The following is a 14,899-nucleotide window of genomic DNA, read 5'->3' as shown; positions in this document are numbered from 1 at the left end:
TTGCTATATGATTCACATAAATAAAGTATATATAAACAGAAAAGGCTGGAGTTTGCAAGTCTTATGAATTAAAGGGATAGTTCACCCAAAAATGAAAATTGCCCCATGATTTACTCACCCTCAAGCCATCCTAGATGTATATAACTTTCTTCTTTGAAGTGAAGTGAAGTGAAGAGATATGTGGCCAAGTATGGCAACCCATACTTGGAATTTGTGTTCTGCATTTAACCCATTCAAGTGCACACACACACTGTGAATACACACTCGTAGCAGTGTGCAGCCATAGTGCTGTGCGCATGGGGATCAGTTGGGGGTTCGGTTGCTTGCTCAAAGGTCTCACCTCAGTCGTGGTATTGAGTCACGTACACATGACTTGAGGGTGAATAAATCATGGGGTAATTTTCATTTTGGGTGAACTATCCTTTTAAGAATATGTTTTAATATCCAAAATAAATTAAATTCATTATCTCTATACAGTACAAGCAGCGTTTGATGGTCAGAAATTTGATATATAATAAATTGAATTCATATTCACAATGTTTTTTTGGGGTCGTAAGATTTTTAACATGTTTTCTGAAAGAAGTCTCTTATGGACACAAGGGCTGCATTTATTAGATCATAAATGCAGTAAAAACAGTAATATTGTGAAATAGTATCACAATTTAAAATAACGGTTATTATTATGATTGCAAAGCTGAATTTTCCAGGGCCATTACTCAAGAGTCTTGCCAGATTGAGATGCTGCTGATCTCATAACTTAGAACTACCTTTTTTTTTTTTGTGGTAGAACTGTGTGGCACAGTTTCAGATTGGGCCCATTGGTGGGACGGGGCAGCTGAGACCTTGAAACACACTCTGTCTGTCTCGTTCTCCAAATAAAGCCTAGCATCACCTCGTGCCCTTCTTTTTTTGATGTAAAACTTTTCACCTTCACGGCACATTCCATCAAAACACCTCCATCCCAAAAGATACGGCTTATGTGCATAACTGCCGCAGTCTCATTTTCCTTAACGCTACTGATCGCCTCATTTGGCCAATGAGAGCTTTCCCGAACAATAAACCAGCTGTTGTATCTGATAACTAGTAGATGTACATCTCGCCTGCAGGGGCGGGTGGTTTTGAACCCAGCCGGACACACCACTGCAGATACGGATCTGGCACTGCAAGCTAAATGTGCTCCAAAAAAAGAATGCATTAAGGTCTTGGGTATAAATAACTAATGGATGGAAGAGATGGATTATATTTATCCAGCTCAATACAGCAGGAGTAGATCAGTCTGCCCTGACTCACACACCTAATGATATCTGGCTTCAGACCATTACGGACCACAGGCAGCCGTCTTATAAAAATACCCAGACACGGTGAGCTCAGACTGGGGTAGAGAGTGAAAGCCACCCCTGTGGCCTGCTGGGGCTCAGGACTGTCTGAGTCAGCTTCTTTGCTGTTCTATGAAAGTCACCTTTCTCCTCCCCACACTAGGAAGGGAAGCAGACTTTGAGAGGAAGAGTGAGGTGGTGTAACATTGGAATAATTGTGCTTTTATGTCGGTCTGTGTAGCAGGACGACTTCCCATGTGGTGTGGCCGTTTAGAAAGGTGAGGATGAAGGTGGCCGTAGCTTGTGTGGGCTGTTTGTTGTCTGATTTCATACTGTTGGCTATGAACTGTTTATTTTCTTAAGCATTCCTGGTGCATAATTCATCATTTAACATTATACCTAAAGAAAAAAAAGGCTTTGTCTTTGTAATTTTTCATCAAAATATAAACATACTCTACCTCTGAAATGATTTTTCTTTTTGGCTTGCATCACCTAGTTGAATAGTTATTGAAGGTGAATAGTTATTTATTTTAAGGTTTGCTTTAGGCTACTAAAATATGACTATGATATAGTTATTACGTTGCTGTAATTTTATTAGATTTTATTTTTTATTTTATCAGTGTGTATAGTATGAAACAGCAATAAGTCTTAGGAAAAACTATACATTGAGATGGTCTGTCCCACAGGACACTTATTTATTTTATTATTTCTTTTTGCAGTCTTTACAATGCACTCTTTATGTTCAGAACTTGACACAGTTTGCTCTGGTTTAAATATGACAGACAAGAATACTTTATAGTTTTATTTTATTTTATTAATTTACTGGTTTGGGAGTTACCTTTCATGTTGATATAAAGAGAGACAGGTTTTTGGTCAAAAGAGACCGAGAGACATGCAGACACCTCATGTATGAGTCCTCCCATCTATGTGACACTTATTTATTTCATTATTTCTTCATGTATTCTTCAAGTCTGCACTCACATTCAGAACTCAACTTCAGTTTGCTCTGGTTTGAATGTGACTGATAAGAATACTTTATTCTGAGAGTCAACACTTTTCGCTATAATCCCTTGACAAAGCTTTGACATCTCTGCAAGATGTTCTTCACTTAAATTGTAACACTAAATTATGTGTTTTGTGCGCACAGGGCAGTTGACTCTGTAAAGTCGTTTTAATCAAGACTTCATAGAGACATGATTTGAGTCCCTGCCGCTTGGAAGATATGAAAGTCTGCAGCCCTACCATTCTCTCTCTCTGTGTCTCACGCTTCTGTGTATTCTCTCTCTGATTGCCATAAGAATGACTGTGATTGGATTGTCACTGATTAAAATGGTGTTGAATTGCAAAAGTAAGAGTCCCACAGAACAAAGCACATTTTTTGCATGTGTCTGAAATAGGTGTTATGTGCTATTTACAGATCAAGAATTCTTCTTCCTACTAAAGTCACACAAGTACAGAAGTGAATTGTTTTTACCATTGTCTTTGTCTACAAAATACAGCAGGCAGACAGTAGGTCATTTTCAGCCAACAGAAGAAAAAAATGAGGTTGAATTGGTAATTGTTGCTTTATACAGTAAAACATAAATAAATACAATTACATTTGAATTAACTCTCATACCCTCTCATTAATCATGCAGAACATATTAGCTTTTAACCTTAAAACCTGAATACCTAGACCTGATTGGACAAAAATACAAGATGAGCCGTCAATATGCAGTCCATGATACCAGAAAACAAAAAGTCTGTAAAGTTTTAATGTGTGTAGCTTCTAAAGGTTAATCTAAATTAGATTTTGATTTCATAGGGCCTTTAAATGTATTTAAATAACTTCATTATGACAGTCTTCTGTCTTGCAAAATCTGTCAGAGAGGTTCTTTGCTGTATTCACATCAGAGCAGATATGAATGAGTGTTCAGTGTGTGGCTTCATGAATCTGATTTACTAAATGAGATCGTTGCTACTCTTGCATTAGTAAATGAATTGCTGCAGCTGCCGAAATTCCTCTGGTGATAAATTCTCTCCGTTCTCTCTTTGTCATTGGGAAATACACTGCTTATATTTTTTGTCTGACAGCAACCTTGATGAGATGTCCTCGATGATAGTCCGAGAGCAGATTGTAATCCACATGTTTATGTATCTTTGACTTTTTGCTTGCTCCTGTGCATGATGTTGCACACTGAGGACCAAAAAACAAAAAAGGTCAAAGTGTTGTAAACCATATAGTCCATTAGCCAGAGAACCTGTTGTTTGTTATAGAAAGGAGATGGTCCACATTGAAAGCTTACAGTCAGTACTCTATGTGCTCAATGTTAATGTGAGTTCTAGAACATCATTCTTTTTCTGTTTTTCCTCTTCAGGGAAGCTAACTTGACTTTGTCCCCATGGATTCTTTTGAAGGTGTTTTCATTTAATCTTTTCCGTAAAAAGATTTTGTCCTGAGGTCACAGATCACATCAGTGTTGTTTTCCGACTCACTGACCATTTAATCAAGCTAAAGTCCATCGCAGCGGCCCCCCTCGCTCTCTGCTTTTGTTCGCCCCTCTCAAAGGTGAAGTCACTCTTCTCGAAACACACCTCATGCTCCCGTTTCACGCTGCTCTTCAGCTCCATTGACCACCCACCTTGACCCAAACTCTGGAGAACTCTTGGAACAGAAGCTTGTATCTCTTCCACCCTCTCGGATTTGAGCGAGCTGGCTGGAAGATGTTTCTTTTTATCAGAAGGTTGATGTACCAAATCTCTTGAAATTGTGTTTTCTATTTTTCCGTTTACTTTGAATGAGGCCTTTTAAGATGCAGGAGCGTTCACTCTTAATGGCTGGTGCTACGCAAAGTACTTTTCATTCTCCTTTTCCTTAGTAAACGTCTATGCATATTTGAGAAGCACTAAAGAAATGGAAAGCATTTTCTCCTTGCTTTTAAATGTTAATAAGTCTGTTTATTTTGCGATTCTAATCAGGGCTGTCAATGTGGTCTGTGAATTTCAGTGGCACTTCAATCCTAACTGTGCACGATTATGTGGTTAGTGGCTGTTTAATTATTTTCATTTAGCATTGTTCTTCAGATCTGCAACCCACTTTGCGCGGTGAATCACTGAGTATATTCAAATAAATATGTTCATCCAGTTCTTTGAAGCTTCCATTCATGTATGCTTTGATCACTGTACAGCATCGCAGTCAAATGTACTAAATGAAACACGTTCATTTCACTTAAATATTACTGAAAGTTCATTGCACTTAATAGAAAACAGTTATGTGAAGAGATGAAGCAGACAAATTTTTAGGTTTTTCATTTTAATGGTTTTAATCAATACAGTGACATACTAAGTAAGAAGTACAATAAGTTCATAGTATTCCTAACTATTGTTTTCTAAACTTAAATGCACTGTGGCAACTGGTTTCCTTAAAATGAGGAAATGAGTTATCCTAACGGTACAGTTTGGATAACTCAACTGCTCTTATTCTCTAACAGAGCATTCATAGTTTCATAACTTCATATCACATAGCTTTTCCCAGCATGAATAAAGTTTCCTCAGGTGAGGCTGGGTTTAAATTAGCCCAGGTCCCCATCAGAGCATTAACAGCATTGAGAGATAATGAAGAGACAAATTCTGGATGGACGCTATAGGGAAATGTATGCAGGGGGAATTTGAAGATATATTACCCACAACCTTGAAAACAGTAAGCTACATTTACAATTAAATAGGTTTTTGGAGAAGAGAAGAGAATAAAAAAAAAAAAAACACCAGACCTTGAAATGCTAACGTAAATTGATGTGATTTATTTTCCTAATGTATTTATGATTTTATCTGGCTCATTTAATTAAGTATTGAATTTACGAATCAAGTGTGGAATTGCAGGCTACTTTGGATGCTGCAATTGGATGGCTATGAAATGCAAAGTCTAAATAAGATGCCACAGTGGAATGTGTTGCTAAAGAAAAGCACTTGGCAGTTTGCTCAGGTAAACAATGGAACCGAGCTCCTGAATTGACATGAAGAAAAGCAATATCTTGATGGCTGTTTGTTATCCACAGTCATTTAAATTTAGATTTAAAACGAGATGCATATTATACAATGGTTTTATCACTTTTTCAGATTAAACCACAATTAAAAAGGTACAAGTACAGTAGTTTAAGAATTTGTTTCTTAACTTGAACCCCAAAAGATCATGTATCAGTGCAGCATTATGGAAAATGGAATACTGTTCTGTACTGTTCACACTCATTCTGGATTTAAATTCAGATCCTAAAACAATATTCCAGGTTTGGAACAGATTAAGCTCAGTCAGTCATAATGTTGATTACCACAAACATTAATTTGCATTTGTTGTAAACATGTTAACATTCAAATAAATGTTAAGACATCATTTGACAAAATACATTTACATACATTTTAATTATATAGCCACATGATTGTACTGTGAAAAAATCACTAACCTTTTCTGTGTGACGTTATATTAAATTTTACAACTTTTACAAAGAAAAAACAACATGACACAAAGAAATGAATAAATTAAATTTTTAAAAATGTAATAATTATTTTTGTTCCAATCAGCATTATGCCACTGTCAAGTGAATTTGTTGAAACCAGAATATTCCTTTTATAAAGCCAAATCCTAGATTATCTGCAAACACTTCAATTCAATGTTCCAATCCAAACTTACATAAAATGATTGAATACATGCATGCACTCAGCACATACTGCTGTGTGTGTGTGTGTGTGTGTGTGTGTGTGTGTGTGTGTGTGTGTGTGGATCAGCAGTTATAATTCAGGACTATGGGTACTTATACAGGCTGTGTGAAGGAAATGAGCAGTCAGCTGTGCTCTAATCCATTTTAGGCTGATATTGAATGATTCCCATCATATAAATCTGATCCTACAAACTCAGCCTCAACACCCCCGGGTTCCTTTCACATCCGATACTGACATCTCACCTTCCTGATGCTAGACATGGCAAAATCTTCAGTACGCTTCCAGTTTAGAGTCAGATGCAGTTTGACAATGTAAATCTTTCAATAAATAAATCAACAAATAAACATTTTCTCTCTCAGCACATTAAGGTGATAGTCTTTGGCACCAAAAAGCATATTTTCTCATGGGTGGCAATGATTGAATGTTTGCAGCTGTATTTAGAGGCAGTACGTTTCCCATCCGTCCTCTTTAGCAGTCAGAGAGACGTCTGTGCCGGTGGTTCTTTCTCTTTAGCGCTGTTCCGATGACAGCTACACTTAGCGATGGCTCTGATTATGGCCATGACTGGCACACCTTCTTCAGTCACTATGGCAACTCACACATCAGCATTCCTTTTGATAATGCCCATTGTTTTTCTTTCTTTCAACATTCCTTTAATTTCCTTTCCTTTCCTTTTTCCTGTCTTTTTGTTTTCCCCTTTATTCTTTTCTGTTTTTCTTTTCTTTTCTTCTTATCATTTCTTTCCTCCAAGCGAGCTTGCTTGGGCACATACTAATGTTCTTCCTGTTTTCACAGGTCTGCAGCAAGTTCTAGATTAATTAATCTAATTTGACCTCGTGAAATAATGTTCAGTTGATCATCTTTATGGGTTTTCCTCTGCATTTGAATTACCTCCAATACATTTTCTCTCCTTCTTGCTCTTTCTGTCTCACACACACATACATATACACAGTAGTAGTTCATGCTAGTATAGAATCAATTCCAATCTCACAAACCAGTGTGTCATGAACATGTAAAAGTATTTGTTTTAACATTTGTTTATCTTATAGTTATTATGCTCAATATTGTTTGTACTATATAGTACAAATACTGTTGTACTTTCAGAAACCTTTATATGCAAAAGATACTGTATAAAGGCTTGTGTTCGACTCTAATAGATAACAGATACGGTATTGCTCTGTATGAAGTCTCTATAATATAGAAATTTCTGATACTGTAATCATCCACCCTTTGATTGAATTGACCATTTCTAACTTTGTGCTTGGAGCAGGCTGGATGAAACACTAGTCTGTAAGCTAAAGACATTAGTGTGTGTTTCTCTTGCTTATCCCAGCTCTCATCTCTGACCTTCCCTGCAGCCTGTGTTAGCAAGACACCATTAGAGATCCCATGTGCAACTCTTACTGTAGTAATATGATGAAGGTAATCCAACCTCGGGCCTGCCTATCCTTTTATAGATAAATCAATATTAGACTCTAACATTGAATTTGTTCTTGTGTAAATGTGAAGCTCTCAGGGCAGTCTACTCACAGTCATTTTTGAGAATGTTCCTACTCAATTAACTAATGGACTCAAATAAGGTTGAATATGAGTATGTAGGGTCCAAATTGAACTGTCACACCTGTCAATGGCAGATGAAATGAGACTTGCCAGTCATACATATTTCCATGACTTTGCCACGACTCCTCCAGTTGTTTGTGAATACTGGATAGAAGGTTTTTTTGTTGTAGCAAATGCACTTTGGATTTTGTTGGTTTCCTTGACTTTTGTTCTTGGGAATCACATCCTCTACCATATTTTCATCTTGATTTTAAAAATGTTTTACGTATTTAAACTGGCTGTGTTTAATTATAGGTTGTTAAATCAAAAAAAATTAAAAATACTAATATGTTATAGAATTGTTGGTTGCTAGCATTTCGTTGTATTTCACACTGGTACCTGGCTGTTAAACTGTAAAACAAACAATTGGGATGTTTTAAGAGACCCAGTGCTTCATTCTTGCTCCTTAGACTTATGCTTTGCAGTTAAAGAACAGGTTTTAGCCATTCTAAAGTATTTCATTTAAACAAAGCCCTCAAACAGCAGCATGCAGGCTTTAAATCCCTTGGTCCCCTGCTGTTTGCCAAGCATTCAATTCCTCCAGAAACGAGAACAGCCCATGCAGAACTGATGCTATGCTTAGAATTTCTGCATCATATGATATTTCCATGAATGTTCTTTAGTATAACTGCAAAATTCTAAGCCTATCCTTACAAAACATATGCCAAGAGATATAAATATTCTCAAATAAGTATATTTTGCCTCAAAGGAAAGGTGGTTTCTATACATTTCCTTGCGTGTTTTGCATATATTGATTTTATTTTGCATGAATCAATGGCAGGCGTGGTGTTTTCCACGCTTATCAGCGTTTAATCGCTCAAGTGCAGGAAACGCCATCGTTTTCGGTTCTGTGTGACTTTCCAAAGGTTAGCCTACACATTTAAGATCTCATGCATTCGGCAAACAAGAACAGCCATTCCCATCGCACCTGACGTGATGCATTGAATACTCTGACGCGTTTTCCAGGTGTCGGAGGCGAGCTTATTATCCATTTTCACATCCATTTTCACGTCTCCCTCCCTCGATCTCCTCTGTCTTGGTTTGTATGTCTGTCAGAGACACCAGATGCCCTTGAATGGGGTTTTTCTTAACTCTTGTTTTCATCCTAAGCAGATACAGGCCTGCGAGCCCGATAGCAGCCACCATAATAAACTATGTGCTATGTGAAACGCAGGCCCCGGCAGGCAAGCAGCCAGACGTGCAATGTGCAGAAAGATGAGTGTCGCCTGCCTGCTCTCGTTCTCTCTCTCCCTCCCCAGGTCTGGAAGATTGCTTTTATACAGCCCCTCAATCAAAAACTCACACTGCCAAGCTGTACTGCAACCACAGATGGGGGTAGAGCTCACCTCACATCTACAAAACGCTCTCCCCGGTGAAGCCGAGGGAAAAACGAGGAAGGGGTTAAAGACAAGCAGGCGAGAAGGGGAGAAATAAGCGAGTCAGTTCGGCGCTGATTAATTAATAAGGTCGTTAGCTGAGGGGTGAGACGGTTAGATGCAGCAGATTGATATTCCACAGAGATGGCGTGCCACTCGCACTCAGCCTCCCTCCATCACCGCTGCTGATCTGGCAGGGCCGAGGGGTCGCTGTACCCCTGGGAACGTTCCGAATTAAAAACACTGACCTGTGACATCACTTCCTGCCGACGCAGCAGTGCTGTCGGGGGCCGTTGGAAGTTTTCAGGCTCTTGACACTGTTCTTTTTATCCTCTGTGTTATTAAGAGCGGTTGTGGCGTTTCTGAAGTCAACGGAAGTGAGTAACAATGTTGTGCCATTATTTACCTCCTCCGCAACCGCATCTCACTCTCCCTCCTTCAGTCTATCCACCCCACGATGCCTTGGCCTCTAGAGGGTCAGAGGCAATAACACAGGCCCACTTCAATTTTCTCATTTCAGCTAGCGTTGATGGACCAGCAGCAGCTGGACAGAAGGCTAAATCTATCATCCTCCACTTCAGAACGGCAAGGGTCAAAAGTCGCCATCCGTACGATTGCAGGAACCCCCTCGTTCACGCAAAAAAGGCTGGATTTATGCACTTTTGTTTATTTGCCCTTTTCTCCTTAAAATCTGCATATTCATTTGGACGTTAGAAGGATGAGAGAATACCTGCTGATAGTAACAGTGTGAACTGTCCCGGAGAGCGGTATTCATAGCCTCTGTCTCACCTCCAACACATAAACAATCACACACACATTCTGCTGTAATATTTATTTCTCTGTGACTCATTCTCCGGCCAGTGGGGGATTTTGGCACCGTGTCAGCTCTGACCAGGGGGCTGTATTGTAATTATAGCAGATTGAGAAAAAAACTGAATAACATATTGACTCTCGCAAGCCTGTGGTAAATTTTTGTGTGTGCATGTGTGCGTGATTGCAGAAAACCTCAGTACAGTGGCAGACTTGAGGGGAATAAAAAAAAAGAAACAAGAACAAAAAAGCTCTTGACCTTTTCATCCTGTAAAAGACCAACACGCACTGAAGCCAGCTCCACATTTGCCCTCCCAGCTGCCCATCTGCCACCCTGTCATACGATTGGCTGCTGGCCCAGAGGAGGCAGGCGCTTAAAGAGCCAATGGTATCAGAATGAGAGTTTTGTGACTTTTAGTGCTTTTAAATCTGTTAAAATTCATTTTCACCAGATCAGGATTTTTATTCAATCAAATCCTTCTAGAATGAGAATGGCTGCATCCAGAATCGCATACTTCCCTACCAAAACACTTTATGAAAAAGTAATATGTCTGAATTGATAGTACTCACAAAACAGTAGGAGAAAAGTACCTGGATGACTTCCGGTGAGATTCCGAAGTATGCATGTAATGGAGACTTGACAGTTTATTGAATGGCAGTGATGCAATGCAGCTGATGCTGGTAGGTCAAATGACAATAACAATATGGTAAATGTAACGTATCAGGATTGCATTCATACAACATTGAACACAATTGTCAACATTTTTTTTTTTTGTATTTTTTTAACATTTATGGGCTATGTTCAGAATAGCATAACACCACACTACTCTTACCATTCACTAAAATATATAGTATGTATGTTATACACAGTATGCAGATGTTCTGTTTGTTTAGAATATCAGTCCAAACTTCCTGTATATCAGTGCAGCTCAGAAAACTACATGATTGTTATGAAGATTAATATTTAAAAAGTAGAGTCTGTTGGTCAGGAATGGTCTCGGCGATTCACCCACAGGTCAGCTGAGGTTTCCTGTTTGTTGGAACATCAGGCATCAACTCTGTCAGTTTTTCCCTCCATTCTCTCTCTCTCTCTCTCTCTCTCTCTCTCTCTCTCTCTCTCTCTCTGTTTTTTCCCTCTCCTTCCATCTCTCTTTTTGTCTGTGCAATGCTGCCCCAATGGACCAGTCCACTGACAGAGAGTGGACACAGTGAGAGAGAAGCTAAAAATGACTTCAAAAAGCAATTAGCTTCGACATCCCAGCCCAAGTGTGTATTTCCCGTAAAATGTGTGTGTTTGTACAGAGCCTTTTGTGATGGTGTTCTCACTCCGGTCTAAATTTGCTCATCGTGCTGCTGGCATGTTGGTAATCACGCCCATCTCGTCCTGTGGCGTAAAAATAGACAAACAAACCCAATATAAATAAATTTAAAAAAATCTAACAAGGCACCAGCACGAGAATATTACACCTCCATGGAAAGTTGCTGGGTTTTTTTTAGCGGAATTCATTTGAATTTGATGAGCCATGAAATATGAATGGAAAACATGAACATATCTGATTAACCTGGGGTAGACCGCATGCCTGTGCGATGACAGAAAGGCGAGAGATCATGGTGAGAGGTCACACTACAGGCCTCTCTGTGGCTTTTAGATGGTGAAATTGCCCTTTGTGCTGATCTTCAACAAGCGCTGAAGGTTTAACCCAAATCTTCATATTAACCATCATAAGACAAACCACACAAATGGTCTCAGATGTGCAGCAAAAGGGCAACCCCTGCCAACAGCCATTTCTCTCGCCCAGCTCTTCAAATGTCTAAGGTCACTCTCACAGGCTCACTACAGTTGATTGGATGTCAATTTGAATAACATTTGCATATCATTACAGCATGTGACACATGCCTGCTTGGAGGAATGTACTGTTGGAAGCCTAGCCCAGTTTACAACACTAAAATATTTTACTATTTGCTACTTTAAAAAAGATTTAATTTAATCTGTATTGCAAAAGGTTGTGGTTGATAAGATCTATCTATCTATCTATCTATCTATCTATCTATCTATCTATCTATCTATCTATCTATCTATCTATCTATCTATCTATCTATCTATCTATCTATCTATCTATCTATCTATCTATCTATCTATCTATATGGGTCAGTAACACTGTAAGGTGCCCTTTGGTGTCATGTACATAAATAACTCATTTCCTATGATACCTTAACATAAAAATGACTATGAAAGGGTGTGTTATATTAGGCTAAGTTTTTAAATTCATAACAAAAGCATTAGACGGCTCTTTAGATACAATTATAGAATATTGTCAAATAAAAAAATATATAATACATTTTCCTATTAATATTTTGTCAAATAAGAGATTACTCAATTTGAGTGTATTGATCATTTGGTAATAAAAACTATATTTTTATTTAATAAAAATGAAAAGTTTGTCCATGTCCCTTGAATGGTTGTCCACCCTGTCGTATTGGGGAATCTGCCCATTTAAGAAAAGGTCATCCCCTTTAGTGACATCAGGACAACAGATTTTTTGTCTCTTCAGTGGCGGGAATTTCAACGGCTGAGGTGAGCATATGAGGTGGGTATATCAATGTAATTGAGGATGTAATTATATTATTTATTATTATAATTATATATATTTTTTTAATAACCAACATCATACCATCATAACAAGGGATGTCATACCTTTCAGAAAATATAATTAGCATTTTAATTTTGCAGTAAAAACTTATTTAACAGTAATATATATGTCCATGACAGGGTGGACATATCCTATGCATTATGTTTCGAATAATGGCCCATAATTATCTAAAAAAATGTGTGGGAGCTCAGCTAATATGTTTCTATAGTAATTGAGTGTCTACTATTTATGATATGACATAAAGCGAATGGGAAATTAAAACCAATATTTCTGAGTATTGTGAGGGTTAAAGGGCACTCTATGGTGTGTGTGTGTATATATATATATATATATATATATATATATATATATATATATATATATATACTGTATATACTGTACTGTATATACTGTATATATAAATTCATTACTGACAAGAATAGAGTCTGATTCATGAACAAATTAATCTCATGGCTTGATTCTTTTAACAAATAATTTAAAAGGAATCAGTAACTTGAATCAGTCTAACTGAATATCTTATTGAATGTCTGGCTTATTTATTTGTTTTGATGTTTATGTATATGACACTAATTAAAAAATGAGTTTTATTCTATGATATATTATTTTGAAAATGTTCAAAATATGTTATAAATATAATATAATCTCGTTTAGTGTGCCATCAGAGCCAGTAATGGGTGGCCGACCTTGCTGCAAGAGGAAACAGGAGTTTGGTTGTGCCAGTGTTTGTATTGTTTATTTTTTTATTGTTTGTTTTTATTGTAAGCATATTAATCTTTAAACTCTTCATTCTCCTTGCCACTTTACTATAGGGCCGTGTAAATGTATCATTGAGTATATTTAAACAGGGTGCCCTCTGAGATCCCCCCAATTAGAGAGGTCTGGAACAATAATGCTAGCGCTTAATTGCATTAACATAATGCCTCCTAACGATCATTACACTCACCAAAATAGTTGTGATAATAAAGCCATTACTATTTTGAGAGCACAATTAGCCTACGGTGCCACCCTTTGTGATGTTATAATTGCGACATTTAGACGTGCACACATTCCGTTCCTCATCCGGTTGGGAGGAGAGGACGGGAGGCGGAACGCTTGTCATAGACCGCGGCGATTTACGCCCTCGTCTGAGACAGACGTGTCACCTGTATTCCGCCGTACTACCCAGCAGTGAAGCGAGCTGATTGGTTGCATAGATAGACGACATTCTCCAAATCTGTCAGAAGTGAAAAAAAATGGCTTAAGATAATAGATGGATAGATAGAAGGGAAAAGAAAGACACGGAGAGAGTGCTGGCGAGATATAGGGAAGGATAGAAATGGAGAAAGAGATTGGTTTTCATGCCTGGTAGTCAGCAGCTCTGTAAATCTCCCAGGACTGAAGAGGGGGAGAGCAGAAGGTTGATAGTCATCCATCACTTTTGACAATTCCACCTCTCTGTCGCCACTTACTTGACGGAAGACCCCGAGCGAATGGGAGAGATAGCAACAGATTGTCTTTTTATAGAGGAGGATGGCAACACTGTTCCATTTTGTTTATGTATTTGTCTGATCCTGAGTGAGAGATTGTGGCACTACTGTTCAGTTTTGTGCTTGGAAGCAGAGCCGAGTGGCCTGGCATCTGTAATATGTACAGTAGGGACGTAATCTGGAGTCAAACATCCCTTAAAGGAACAGTTCACGCAACATGAAAATTCTGTTATTTATTCTCCTCTCTTGACTTCATTTGTTCATGGTAGCTGCTGTTTCAAACTAAATTTCTAAGCTTTTTTTCTAATCATTTAAAGTGAATGGTGACCATGGATGTCAAGTGTGATTTTCTTAACTTTCAGTCTGTTCCTGAAACAAAGGTGTTGAATGACTTCAGAACACTTGATTTATATTGCACAAGTACTTCTGTGAAGCTTTTATGGTGTTTTGTCCTATTTTTTGATCTTGACAGGCCCTGATCCCCATCTGCTTTCATGAGGGTGTAAAAGACACTTAATATTCTGTTATATAATCAGTTTGACTGCACTGACACCATCGGATGAGAACAAAACTGAATTAAACTGGATGATGACATTTCAGAGAATCGAATTTGTTTCATTATTAATTAATTTAGCAAAATCAACACTGTTTTTGAACAGAACTGAATCAGCATTGAACTGATTTGAGCTGAATAACAACATCATTGTCTTCTGTAGAGCTGCTTATAGCAGAATTTCATAATTGATGATTTTCAAGCATTTATTGAACTGAACTGACTTTAGCTGATTAATGACACTATTGTCTTTGTAGAGCAGCTTTGCTGCAGAATTGGAATTTGTCTCATATTTGAAGAAGTTTGCATAATTGGTTTGATGTTCCTGTTTAGTACTATGTAGCTGCTTTCAAACAATCTGAATTGTATGAAGCGCTATAGAAAGGTGAACCTGACTTGACTTGATTTTTAATATGATGTTCTACAGATGAAACAT

General features: G+C 38.0%; 1 protein-coding gene across 2 annotated transcripts in view; it reads left to right on the top strand.

The window, feature by feature from the left end:
- Positions 1–14,899, top strand: part of agbl4 (AGBL carboxypeptidase 4) — a 327,238-nt gene that overhangs the window by 101,484 nt on the left and 210,855 nt on the right. The window lies entirely within an intron of this gene.

This window comes from Cyprinus carpio, chromosome B8 (genome assembly GCF_018340385.1).
Source record: "Cyprinus carpio isolate SPL01 chromosome B8, ASM1834038v1, whole genome shotgun sequence".
NCBI classification, from domain to species: domain Eukaryota; kingdom Metazoa; phylum Chordata; class Actinopteri; order Cypriniformes; family Cyprinidae; genus Cyprinus; species Cyprinus carpio.
Note: the sequence above shows the minus strand (reverse complement) of the source record. Positions and strands in the feature narration are given on the sequence as shown.